At 42.5% G+C, this 13,776-nt stretch overlaps 1 pseudogene; it reads left to right on the top strand.

The window, feature by feature from the left end:
• Positions 1–6,682: 6,682 nt before the first annotated feature.
• The window catches only part of LOC115465049, a 117,335-nt pseudogene continuing 110,241 nt past the window's right edge, over positions 6,683–13,776 (top strand).

Genomic DNA, 13,776 nt, shown 5'->3' with positions numbered 1-13,776 from the left:
ATGTGTAAAGGGGAAAAGGATAGTGATAGGAATGTACTACCGTCCGCCTGGCCAGGATGAACAGACGGATGTAGAAATGTTAAAGGAAATTAGGTACGCAAACAAACTGGGCAACACAATAATAATGGGTGATTTCAATTACCCCAATATTGACTGGGTAAATGTAATATCAGGGCATGCTAAGGAGGTAAAATTCCTTGATGAAATCAAGGACTGCTTTATGGAGCAGCTGGTACAGGAGCCGACAAGAGAAGAAAAACTTCTAGACCTAGTCCTTAGTGGAACGCATGATAAGGGCAGGAGGTAATGGTGCAGGGGCCGCTTGATAACAGTGATCATAATATGATCGGATTTGATATTAGCTTTGGAGTAAGTATACACAGGAAATCCAATACGTTAGCGTTTAACTTTAAAAAAGGAGACTGATAAAATGAGAACGGTGAAAAACAAATTTACATCAGGCGTGGATGCTGTTCAAAAACACTATCCTGGAAGCCCAGGCCAAATATATTTCGCATATTAAAAAAGGAGGACGGAAGACCAAACGACAGCTGGCATGGTTAAAAAGTGAGGTGAAGGAAGCTATTAGAGCTAAAAGAAAATCCTTCAGAAAATGGAAGAAGGAAGCGAATGAAAATAATAAGAAACGGCATAAGGAATGTCACGTCAAATGCAAAGCGCTGATAAGAAAGGTAAAGAGAGACTTCGGAAAAAGACTGCGTTGGAGGCAAAAACATATAGTAAAAATTTTTTTTTAGGTATATTAAAAGCAGGAAGCCGGCAAAAGAATTGGTTGGAAGCCGGCAAAAGAATCGGTTGGACCGCTAGATGATTGAGAAGTAAAAAGGGCAATCAGGGAAGACAAAGTCATAGCGGAGAGATTAAATGAACTCTTTGCTTCAGTCTTCACTGGAGAAGATCTGGGAGAGATACTGGTGCCAGAAATGAGTCAGAGAAACTGAATGAAATCTCTATAAACCTGAAGGATGTAATGGAGCAGTTTGATAAATTGAAGAGTAGCAAATCTCCTGGACCAGATGGTATTCATCCGAGAGTACTGATAGAATTGAAAAATGAACTTGCGGAACTATTGTTAGTAATATGTAATTTATCTTTAAAATCGCACATGGAAGATTGGAGGGTGGCCAATGTAACACTGATTTTTAAAAAAGGTTCCTGAGGAGATCCGTGAAATTATAGACCGGTGAGTCTGATGTCAGTGCTGTGCAAAATTATAGAGACTATTATAAAGAACAAAATTGCAGAGCATATTCAAAAGCATGGATTAATGAGAAAAAGCCACCATGGAGTTAGTGAAAGGAAATCTTGCCTCACCAATCTATTAAATTTCTTTGAAGGGGTGGACAAACATGTGGACAAAGGTGATCCTGTTGATATTGTGTATTTGGATTTTCAAAAAGCGTTTGACAAAGTACCTCATGAAAGATGCCAGAGGAAATTGGAGAGTCATAGGATAGAAGGTACTGTCCCATTGTGGGTTAAAGACTGGTTAAAAGATAGAAAACAGAGAGTAGGGTCAAATGGTCTGTATTCTCAATAGAGAAGGTTAGTTAGTGGGGTTCCCCAGGGGTCTGTGCTGGGACTGCTGCTTTCTAACATATTTATAAATGACCTAGATGGGAGTAACTAGTGAGGTAAATAAATCTGCTGACGACACAAAGTTATTCAAAGTTGTTAAATCGCGGTAGGATTGTGAAAAATTACAAGAGGACCTTACGAGACTGGGAGACTGGGCAGATGACATTTAATGTGAGCAAGTGCAAAGTGATGCACGTGGGAAAAAGGAATCCGAATTATAGCTGCGTCATGTAAGGTTCCACGTTAGGAGTCACTGACCAAGATGATGATACGTTGAAACCTTCTGCTCAGTGTGCGGCGGCGGCGGCTAAGAAAGCAAATAGAATGTTAGGTATTATTAGGAATGGAATTGAAAACAAAACTGAGGACATTATAATGCCTTTGTATCGTTCCATGGTGTGACCGCACCTCCAATATTGTGTTCAATTCTGGTCGCCGCATCTAAAAAAAAAAGTGGAATTAGAAAAGGTGTAGAGAAAGGCGACGAAAATGATAAAGGGGATGGGACAACTTCCCTAAAGTGACTAGGGCTCTTCAGCTTGGAGAAGAGGCGGCTGAGGGGAGATATGATAGAGGTCTATAAAATAATGAATGGAGTTGAACGGGTAGACGTGAAGCTTCTGTTTACGTTTTCCAAAAATATTAGGACCAAGTGGCATGCGATGAAGCTACAAAGTAGTAAATTTAAAATGAATCGGAGAAATTTTTTCACTCAACATGTAATTAAACTCTGGAATTCGTTGCCATAGAATGTGGTAAAGGCGGTTAGATTAGCAGAGTTTAAAAAAAGGTTTGGATGGCTTCCTTAATGAAACGTCCATAGACCAGGGGCGTATCTGAACTGCGGCGGTAGGGGGGCCAGGGCCAGAGAGGGGGGGCACATTATAGCCCCCCCCCCCCGCCGCCGCCGCCATTGCCGATCCCCCTCCCCCCAGCCGCTGCCATTGCTAACCCTCCCCCTCCGTTGCTCGCCTACCTTCGCTGGCGGGGGACCCCAACCCCCGCCAGCCGAGGTCCGCGTCCTCCTGCCGCTGCCGGCTGCCTTTGGTCCTTTCATTCTTCCATTGAAGCTGGCGCCGACGAAAAAGTTTCTTTTGAATCTGACGTCGCTGCACGTTGCACGTTGTACGTGCAGGACGTCAGACTCAGAAACAATTTCTGAGTCTGACGTCCTGCACGTACAACGTGCAGCGACGTCAGACTCAAAAGAAACTTTCGTCGGCGCCAGCTTCAATGGAAGAATTAAAGGACCAAAGGCAGCCGGCAGCGGCAGGAGGACGCGGACCTCGGCTGGCGGGGGTTGGGGTCCCCCGCCAGCGAAGGTAGGCGAGCAACGGAGGGGGAGGGTTGGCAGCGGTAGGGGGGTCCAGGGCGAAATCTGCGGGGGCCCAGGCCCCTGAGGCCCCACGCAGATACGCCCCTGCCATAGACCATTATTAAATTGGACTTGGGGAAAATCCACTATTTCTGTAATAAGCAGTATAAAATGTTTTGTACTTTTTTGGGATCCTGCCAAGTATTTGTGACCTGGATTGGCCACTGTTGGAAACAGGATGCTGGGCTGAAAGGATTACGATTTATAACAAATTACTACTCTACCTATGAAAAGTTATCCCATTATCATACTTCCTCTGTGTACATTCTTTTGCTGCACAAGCTGGCATATTTGAAAATATAAGTGAGATTAAATGAAAATGCTACCAACAATAAAGAATGACAATGTGGATGCAGCAGCTCATATGTTTGCTTGCTTTCTTTTTGAGTGTAAGGCAAAGACAGCTGTGCGGGGAAGGGGAAATGGATCGGCTTCAACTTTTTAAATTCATGTAATCTCCTGTTGTCAATTGCATCATCATCTCCACCCCCCCCCCCCCCACTGGCCATCTTTTAAACCCAAGGAAGTTTCTCAATTTAACCTCCTTGTTCAAACCACACTACTCTTCCAGCAGCTCTAGTGGTAACACACTGCTTGGCTGACCCGGAGCCTTTTCTCTGCCGTGTCCTGTCCCTGCTGATGCAACTTCCTGCTTCCGCATGTGCGGGATCTGTCAGAGAAAAGACTCCAGGTTGGCCAAGCAGCATGTTACTGCTAGCGCTGCTGGAAGAGCAGTGATGTTTGACCAAATCCAACTTCCTTGTGTTTGACAGATGATGGTGAGGGGGATGGACTTGAGGAAGGATATGAGGTGGGAAGTTGAGAGATGTATGCTGGACACGCAGGCGGGGAGGAGGGAGAGATGATGATGCTATTAGCTCTAGAGAAGGAGGGGAAACCCCCCAGATATTTGTGTGCTGGCTCCATTCAACAACTGGCTCGCAAAATTTAACAACCGGGTGCGAGCCGGCTCCAGCACACCAGGTTTGGGCTCCACTCAGCTCTTCAGTTCAGGAACCAGACAACACTCCAAAGACTTAATAACAAACTCAACTTTTATCATAACTTGTGCAACAGGCAGATTTCAACTCCAATTCTTCTTTACCAAATCCCAATTCTGTAAACCAGTTTCTCCAGTCCATGCCTATCCTGCAAGGCAGTGTCAAAACCCAAAGGCTGTTTTCTCCTCTCCCAATCAAATCTCTGTTAATGGGTTTATATCTCTCAATGTCTGACCTTTTCCAGTGGTGATCCCTCTCTAGATCCCCCCTGGACTTGGGACTGAGCTCTACCTGGCTCCAATCCCTCTGCCCGCCTGTAACACTTTTAATCCTCTGGTTGCCACTTTGTGGAGTAGCTCTCTTCTTTACAGCCAGTGCTTGCACTCCTTTAAGCAGGGCTTCCCTCTCTCCTCCAGGTCTATTGGCTGGGACTTTCAGGTAACCAGAACTATTTAGGCAACCAAAAAATAAAAATAAAAAACAAAGCCCCCCCCCCCCCAAACCTTTATAAAGGGCAAAACCTTAGCTTTATCTCCTTCCAAACTCCTGCCCCCATCACTCTTCAGTACCAGAGCACTAATGTTCTGCATTTTGCTTCAAAACCACTCCCCATGGACTGAGCTTATTCCCACCCAGGGACCTCCCAGTCACTCCTCAATGACTCATACTAGGGATACTATATCTTTTAGTAATCCCTATCTGTGTGTTCTGGGATTTTGTCTCTCCAGCTAAGCAACTCATAGTAAACAGTTATGATGGTATTACTGGTATTCTTTTATCATTTACATTGAGGAGTAGCCTAGTGGTTAGTGCAGCGGACTTTGATCCTGGGGAACTGGGTTTGATTTCCACTGCAGCTCCTTGTAACTCTAGGTAAGTCAGTTAGGGGTCCTTTTACTAAGGTGCGATAGGCTCTGCATGTACCCAAATGAGACTACAGCCAGGCCAGCGTGCCCTTCCACTGGTAATTTCAGATTTGGCACACACCAATAACGTGTAGATTAATTATTTATTTATTTCCTCCTACATGCGCCGGTTCCGGTGGTCATCGGCACTTGGCGTGTGCTGGTCACCACATGTGTAACGCGTGATGTTAGGTTTTCAAGGCAGAAACTGGATTTGTGAGCCCTTGGACCACTGCCGAGGAGCGGCAGTGGCAGGCAAAACCACCCCACACCAGAGACAAGGCAGAACTCTGACACGAACAGCTAGACTTCACCTGCACTTGACTGCCGTTCCCCAGGAGTTGAGCCCCTGGGTGCAGGCGGCTGGCAGGACTTACAGGACAGGATAGGAACTAGACACCAACCAGGCTGAACAGGGACTGAGGGTCAGTGGGGAAAGGAATATACACGGGAAGCAAGATAGAATACTGGGCTAGGACTCACAGACAGACAATACAATACTAGGCAGGGAGTGGACAGGCTAAAGGACAAGAACTGAAAGCTGCCAGGCAGCCACTGAAAAGGGTACAAAGACAGGAAACAGCAAGAACAGAAAGTTGCCAAGCAGCCACTAAGAAAGAAACACAGACAAGAAACAAGACTAGAATACAAGCAACACAGACTAAGCTATAACCAGGCAAGGATTTCAGACAAGGAACTAAACTAGGCAAAAGTGCAACAGAGCACACCAACATACCAGAGATCTTAGACGATGCAAAGGCAAACACAGAAGTTTCCAGGTCATTAATAAAGCCCATCAGCGGCTGAAGTTCTGCAGGAATCACAAGGCAGCTATGGGTGCTGTTCAGGCACAAACAAGAAAAGCAAGTCTGGCAGCCTGGAAGATCCGGACCGGACTGGGCTGAAGTCTGGAACGTGTGACAGTCCATAGCAGCCACCGGTTCAGGCCACCAGAGGGCGAGGTGAGCACAGACAAGGAAACAGTCACCATCGTGACATGTGAGCCTTTACTGCTAAATCAATGGGTGGTGCTAAGGTCTCAGGCTGGTTTTGGGCGTACGCTGGTTTCATATTTACCGCAGGCCCTTTTCCCGTCCCATTAAAAATAGCCCTTTTTTGCAGATGCAGTAAAAACTGGCTCGGCACATGCCCAATACACACGCCTACACTACCGCAGGCCACTTTTTACCACAGCTTACCCCTTATCCCTCCAATGCCCCAGGTATAAATAAGTACCTGTATATCATTTTTTTTTTTATTTGTACCCCATGCTTTCCCACTCATAGCAGGCTCAATGCAACTTAGGTACTTATTTGTACCTGGGGCAATGGAGGATTAAGTGACTTGCCCAGAGTCACAAGGAGCTGCCTGTGCCTGCAGTGGGAATTGAACCCCGGTTCCCCAGGACCAAAGTCCACCACTCTAACCACTAGGCCACTCCTCCACTGCTTTGAATGTAGTTCCAAAAACCACAGAGAAGTGGTATATCAAGTCCCTTTCCCTTTCTACCTCCACTCCCCACCTCTGGTTAATTATTGCATAGTCTGTCCTTGCTCCCTGCTATACAGATTCCCTAACATTTCTCATGTAAATATTTGGTAGGGCTTACTTGTGAAATGATTGATTGCAAGTTGGTGATGTGAGTCACAAGGTATCAGGTATTTGTTCCTGAGCACACTGGTTTTTTAAAATATGTTATGGTTCTTTTTTATTTTGGTTGATGTAAATATTTACCAAGTGAAGTACAGACATAGTATAAAAGACTCTGCTTGAAGGATAGCACTATATATCCATCCTTTTGAGAGGAAGTGCACATCACCATGGCTGTCCGATATTTTGATGAGAAAGACCATTCAGCATTGTACCACAAATACATGTTCCCTCCACCTGAAAGTATTCAGAAGATGATCTTCTCCTACCTGAAGGAAAAGGTAAGAAGGAAAAATAGATAATGCTTCACAACAGGTACAGACAACATCTAGAAAGGACAAAATACTTCAGTTTTGATGACTGAAATTCCTTTTTAATCAGTTATATTTAATGCTGAAGAGTCCTGGTCTTTAGCTGATCAAATGATTGACTTGTTTAAAATAGATTTCAATAGTATGAGTTCTGAGTATTTGAACTTACAAATACTTTTTGCATTATGAAAGGATGGGGTGATGCATTTTATTTTTTTATGAGCACAAGATCCCTTTTAACAAACAGCAGTAAAAAGGTGGCTTCATCCTACTGAACATCCGACAGAACATATGAGAGGTGTAGCCAGACTTGGTATTTTGGATGGGCCCAGAGGTAAATTGGATGGGCCCTTCCACGCGCACATGCCCCCAACCCCTCCCAATCACACACCACAAATAATCTTCCTGGACATATTTTTTAAGAACATAGCTTTTTTTTTTCACCTACCCCACATCTTCTCCCTCTCCACTGCAGCGTCCTGGCATCTGCGCTCCTGTCTCTGAATTCCGTCCCTCCCTGATTGAAGTCCCTGTTTCTACCATGGGACCTACTCAGGGGCTGCTGGGAACTGTAGTCTTTTCCCTTTCTCCAATCCCCCAGGGGAAAAGACTCCTTCCTTTCTCTACCCAGTCTCCCTCCCTCTCGAGCCTCCTTGTTCCTCCATGTGCCTTCATTCTCCCTCTCACCCTCATATTCCTCACAACGTCCAAATCGCAACTTGGACGTCGCTTTTGGAAATGCCCCTCCTTGTGGTTTACAATTTCTTTTACAGGTACTTTAATATTTTCCTCCATCCATTAGCTTATGCTCTAGCACAAGCTAACTTTCAATCATTCATTTACATGGATGATATTACAATATTGATTCCTATTCCAATCTCTCTTGAATGATCAAAGATGATTTTTCAAACTGTGTGGAGGATGACCCAATTCCAATTAAATTTAAATAAAGAAAAGACAAAATTCTAATTAATGGGATGACATGGCACTACGGTTATGAACAGATTTTGACTATGGATATATATCTGTCTCCGTTAATTATAATCTTGGGTGTTCTATGTGATTACAAGTTATAATTAGAACCTCACATTAAATCTTTTAATAAAGAACATTTTTTATTTGATGCGAAAGTTAATAATCATTCATAAATTTTTAAAATAATATTATTTCCGTTTTTGGTGCAAGCATTATTGTTAGCCCAAATGGATTCTTGCAATATAATTTATTTAGATTTTCCTAACTTATTACTAAAGAAATTGAAAACAATCCAAAACACAGTGGTGCATCTAATTTAAGAGGTGATAGAATTACTCCTTTTTTACTCAAATTACATTGGCTTCCAATAGAATCAAGGATTTTATTTAAGTTCTATTGCATATTGTTTAAAATCCTAAGTGGAGATGCACCATATTATATATACTCCTTATTTCAATTTTTTCCAGTTAAGCAACTTTATTCATTGTGAGATAGATCTCCATTTAGCTTTCTGAATCCCAGGGGGAGGAAACATGGAAGGTTGTTCAATTCTGCCATTGCCTATCAAGCTGCACAAAATCAGAAGATTTACCTATATCACTTCACTAACTAATTATAGATTGTAAAGAAGATCTTTGAAAATGTATTTATTTCAAAAACGTGTTGAATAACTGACCCTCCTGTTTACTAAACCGTGCTAGTGGCTGCTGTGCGTTAGTGCCGACACAGCCCATTCACTTAATGGGCTGTGTTGGCATTACTGCGTGGCAGCCACTATTGTGGCTTAGTAAACAGGGGGGTATGTTACTGGTTTGCGTTGCAGATTTTTTCATCTTTTAATTGTTTATATGATGTAACTTAATGATGCTATAATTCTTGATTATTGCTCCATATCTTTTTATGTAACCCTTAGTGAACCACACTTGCAAGGTATTTGAGGTATATAAATATGTAATGTAATGCTGCATAGAAAAGGCAGAGAGAGGGGAGACTTTGGATGGAAGGGAGGAAAGAGGGGAGATGTTGAATGGAAGGGGGAAAGAGGGGAGGAGTGGCCTAGTGGTTAGGGTGGTGGACTCTGGTCTTGGGGAATTGAGTTCAGTTCCCACTTCAGGCACAGCTCCTTGTGACTCTGGGTAAGTCACTTAACCCTCCATTGCCCCAGGTACAAATAAGTACCTGTATATGTAAGCCACATTGAGCCTGCCATGAGTGGGAAAGCCCAGGGTACAAATGTAACTAAAATAAAAAAAAAATTAGTGCCAATAATTGCCTTTTAAATTAGCAATTATTGGCACTAATTAAATTTAATTGGGTGTTATGTGCCAATAATTGCTAATTTAAAAGGCAATTATTGGCACTAATTTTTTTTTTTATTTTAGTTAAATTTGTACCCTGGGCTTTCCCACTCATGGCAGGCTCAATGTGGCTTACATATACAGGTACTTATTTGTACCTGGGGCAATGGAGGGTTAAACTTTACGTGTGACCTGAAAAAGAAGGTGCTGAAAGGGAACAGTCATGGGCATTTCTGGGCGGAACAGAGGTGTGGCTTTGATTTATGCATGTAGTTACAGAAAAAGACGAACACACACTCAAAGAGTGGAAACAGCTACAAAGAAAATACAAATACAACATCAGACATACCAAAAGAACATACAACAAAACTATAATAGGACCAAATTACAAGGACACGCACAAACTCTTTTCACTTGTAAACAATCTCCTAAACACCACACGGGTCACCTCGAACAGTACAGACACCCCATCGGCAACCAACCTAGCGAACTATTTCAATGAAAAAGGACTTAACAAGGATCTGGGGTTCCTAGCCCATTATAAACCATAAAGCTGTATGTCTCTGTTGATCACCCCACCCCTCACCTATCCACACCCATCCTGTTAGAATATCAATGATATGCTTTGATGTCCCCATGCATACCTCCTACCCACCCCCATCCTCCCACCCTGTCAGACTGTCATAGTAATGCTTGAATGTTTTCACTTATATACACTGTCAGCTAGCACATTTGCTTATTTCCGATCTGACGAAGAAGGGCAATCTTCGAAAGCTAATCAAGAAATGCATTAAGTTATGTCCAATAAAAAAGGTATCATCTTATTTTCTTTTCCATGTTTTATTTTGTTTGATTTCTATTGATAACCTTAAGAGTGGACTAACACGGCTACCACACTCCTCTACTTAATGAAAAAATCAAAAAGCTCCGACGCATGATACCAAGTAACACTATTGAGTACACAAGCATCTTTGAATGCTTAGACCCAAAACCTGGGGAATACCCAGCCGATCGATCATGGACCAATTTTGACTTGATCTCAGTAGATGAACTCACACAATGGCTCAGAAAATATGCCAAATCTCAATGCATACTTGACATTTGCCCTACCAGCCTAATAAGAGCCGCACCCAAACAATTCAAAAAAGACCTCACGAACCAAATAAACCATAGAATCCTAAATGGTCTCTTCCCCATGGAAAAGGGAAATATCCTACTCACTCCGCTGCCAAAAGATGCTAAGAAAAGTACAATGGACCTAACCAACTACCGACCAGTCGCCTCTATCCCACTCACAACAAAATTGATGGAAGGCATAGTGACGAAACAACTCACGGAATACCTAACCAAACACTCAATTCTACATGAGTCTCAATCAGGATTTCAATCAAATCATAGCACTGAAACTGTACTAGTGTCTGCAATGAATTCATTCAAAAAAACAATCGCAACCGGCAAGAACATACTCATACTACAATTCGATATGTCTAGTGCTTTTGACATGGTGGATCATGGAATATTACTACACCTACTAGAATACCTCGGAATCTGAGGCCCAGATCTCAAATGGTTCAAAGGATTCCTCACCACCAGATCCTATCAAGTAACAACGAATACTTACAGATCACCACCTTGGATACCGGAATGTGGAGTTCCTCAAGGATCCCCCCTTTCACCAACTATTTTCAACCAAATGACGATACCATTAGCCAAACTCCTAGCCGATCAAAACCTCAACCCCCACATATATGCTGACGTTATGATCTATATCCCGTTCAAAAGTGACTTAAACGAAATAACCAAAGAGATTAACCAGAGCTTCCAAATCATGCACTCTTGGGCGGACTCATTCCAGTTAAAACTTAACGCAGAAAAAACTCAATGTCTAGTTCTCACTTCCCAATATAACACAAACAACTACCTCACTATAACCACACCCTACTGCACACTTCCTATCTCAGAAAATCTGAAAATTCTTGGAGTTACTATCGACTGAAACCTCACACTCGATACCCACGTGAAGAATACAACGAAAAAAATGTTCCAATCGATGTGGAAACTCAAAAGAATAAAACCTTTTTTCCCAAGAAATATCTTCCGCACCCTAGTACAGTCATTAGTGATAAGCCACTTGGACTACTGTAACGCTTTGTACACAGGCTGCAAAGAACAGACCATTAAAAAACTCCAAACAGCCCAGAACACCGCAGGTAGACTCATTTTTGGAAAACCTAAATATGAAAGTGCGAAGCCCCTAAGAGAGAAACTGCACTGGCTTCCGCTCAAGGAACGAATTGAGTTCAAGATCTGCACGACCGTACACAAAATCATTCACGCAGATGCCCCACTTTATATGTTAAACCTAGTGGACTTACCGCCCAGAAACGCCAAAAGATCGGCCCGCAAATTCCTCAATCTGAACTTCCCCAGCTGTAAAGGAATGAAATACAAACAGGCCTATGCTACTACCTTTGCGTACAAAAGCACACAGTTCTGGAACGCATTACCCATGGCCCTGGAAACCATGAATAATTTAACCAGCTTTCGCAAAGCTTTGAAGACACATCTCTTCAACAAAGCCTACAAAAAACATCCTTAATGAAACAAATCATTCCCTAAACCACCCAAGTACATAAAAAAAAAAACACCTCTCACACGACCTTACCCAACACCTTCCATCTAAACCCTCTTTACCTTCAGCTTATTAGCGACTGTATTTAAAATCATGTAACGACTATATCATTACAACACTCTGTAAGCCACATTGAGCCTGCAAAAAGGTGGGTTAATGTGGGGTACAAATGCAATAAATAATAATAATAACGGTGCTCGACGCATAAATGCAGGTGCGGGCATTTGCACCACGTTTTCATTGGTGCAAATGGTCGTGCTTACATTTATGAACTTCAGGCATGGCTTATAGAATAATGCTTAAGTGGGGTTTTTCTGGCGCTGAATTTTTAGGCGCCATTTACTGAATCCAATCTTAAATGTTCAAAAATCTAAACTAAGCAACATAACATCTAGCCATTGCTACTTATCATGTGTAGAGCTATAGTACCTTTGAAATATTGTCAAGTTATAATGATGAATAACCTTTAGAAATAACTTCTAAAAGGGACAGGATATAGTTGTCCATATAATGGGATATTACAACAGGCAGGGATTCTCCATTTTTTTCAGGAGGAACATCATGGCCTTTGAAACAAGCCTTGCTTATCTGCAATTACCAGCACTGCAGCTATAACAAGCTTCTTTTCAAAGAATATTATTTTTCTAACTTAAAGCATACGATTTTTAACTCCGTCTTCTCCACAGATTCCTCTTTCACTTTCTCAGATCTTCATTCACTTCCACAACAGGGAATATGAGGAAGGGGAATGGGAGGGCTAGGGTGAGGGAAGGGGAATGGGAGGGCCAGGGTAAGGGAAACAAATGGAAACCTGTAGGTAGGTGCAGTAAAAAGAGGGATGTGGTAGCCATGTTAGTCCACTTTTAAAGGTAATCAATAGAAATAAAAGAAAAGAAAACATAGAAAAGAAAATAAGATGACACCTTTTTTATTGGACTAACTTAATACATTTTTTGATTAGCTATCGAAGGTAGCCCTTCTTCATCAGATCAGAAATAAGCAAATTTTGATATATATAAGTGAAACATCAAAGCATTCCAATGACAGTCTCACAGGAAGACGGTGGGGTGGGTTAGGTGCAGTGGTGTGCTGGAGTCGGCTCGCACCGGCTCGCAAGAGCTGGTTGTTAAATTTTGGACTAACTTAATACATTTTTTGATTAGCTATCAAAGGTAGCCCTTCTTCATCAGATCAGAAATAAGCAAATTTTGATATATATAAGTGAAACATCAAAGCATTCCAATGACAGTCTCACAGGAAGACAGTGGGGTGGGTTAGGTGCAGTGGTGTGCTGGAGTCGGCTCGCACCGGCTCGCAAGAGCTGGTTGTTAAATTTTGTACCAACTTGCGAGCCGGTTGTTCCTGAGTGTGAGCCAGCTCTCCTTCCTTCCTCCCTCCCTCTGGATCTGGTCCCTCACCTGAGTCACCTCATCCAGCGAATTCTTCGGGGCAGGCAGTCTGCCTGCTCGCTGCCGGCGCTGACTCTCCCCCGCTGCCGGATCGCTCTTTATGTTTCAACAATTTTTTATTGATGAGGTCACATGGTATACAATTCCATCTCAGTCAATACAATTCCATCTCAGTCAATACAAATTGTATAACAGCAAAGTCTAGTACATATTACTAAACCTGAAATGTCCACCATCAATGTTTTCCAAACTTTTCTCCCCTATCCCTTCCTTCTTGTCTACTCCTATATCTATAATGTGTACATGTATAATTACTGTACAATGCATAACTATTAACAATAAACTTTTATATGAAACTCCAATATTTATAACTCGTGTTTTACTCAGTGTATTATCCCAACAATATTTACTGGTGGGTCCTCTTAATGTGCTCCTTCAAAGGATTGTTCTCCTATCTAATAATACACATGTCCCTCTATTATGCATTGAACATTACCCTTCCCACTCCTATAACCCCCTCCCCCCCAACCTCCCTCCCCCTCTACTCTCTTAAAATGTTCTCTAAACATCATGGTTAATTACCTCTACCTCTGCACATGCTATTCCTACCAGAGTGTAAAA

The sequence above is a fragment of the Microcaecilia unicolor genome, chromosome 3 (genome assembly GCF_901765095.1).
Source record: "Microcaecilia unicolor chromosome 3, aMicUni1.1, whole genome shotgun sequence".
Lineage (NCBI taxonomy): Eukaryota > Metazoa > Chordata > Amphibia > Gymnophiona > Siphonopidae > Microcaecilia > Microcaecilia unicolor.
This window is presented reverse-complemented; position numbering and strand designations above follow the sequence as displayed.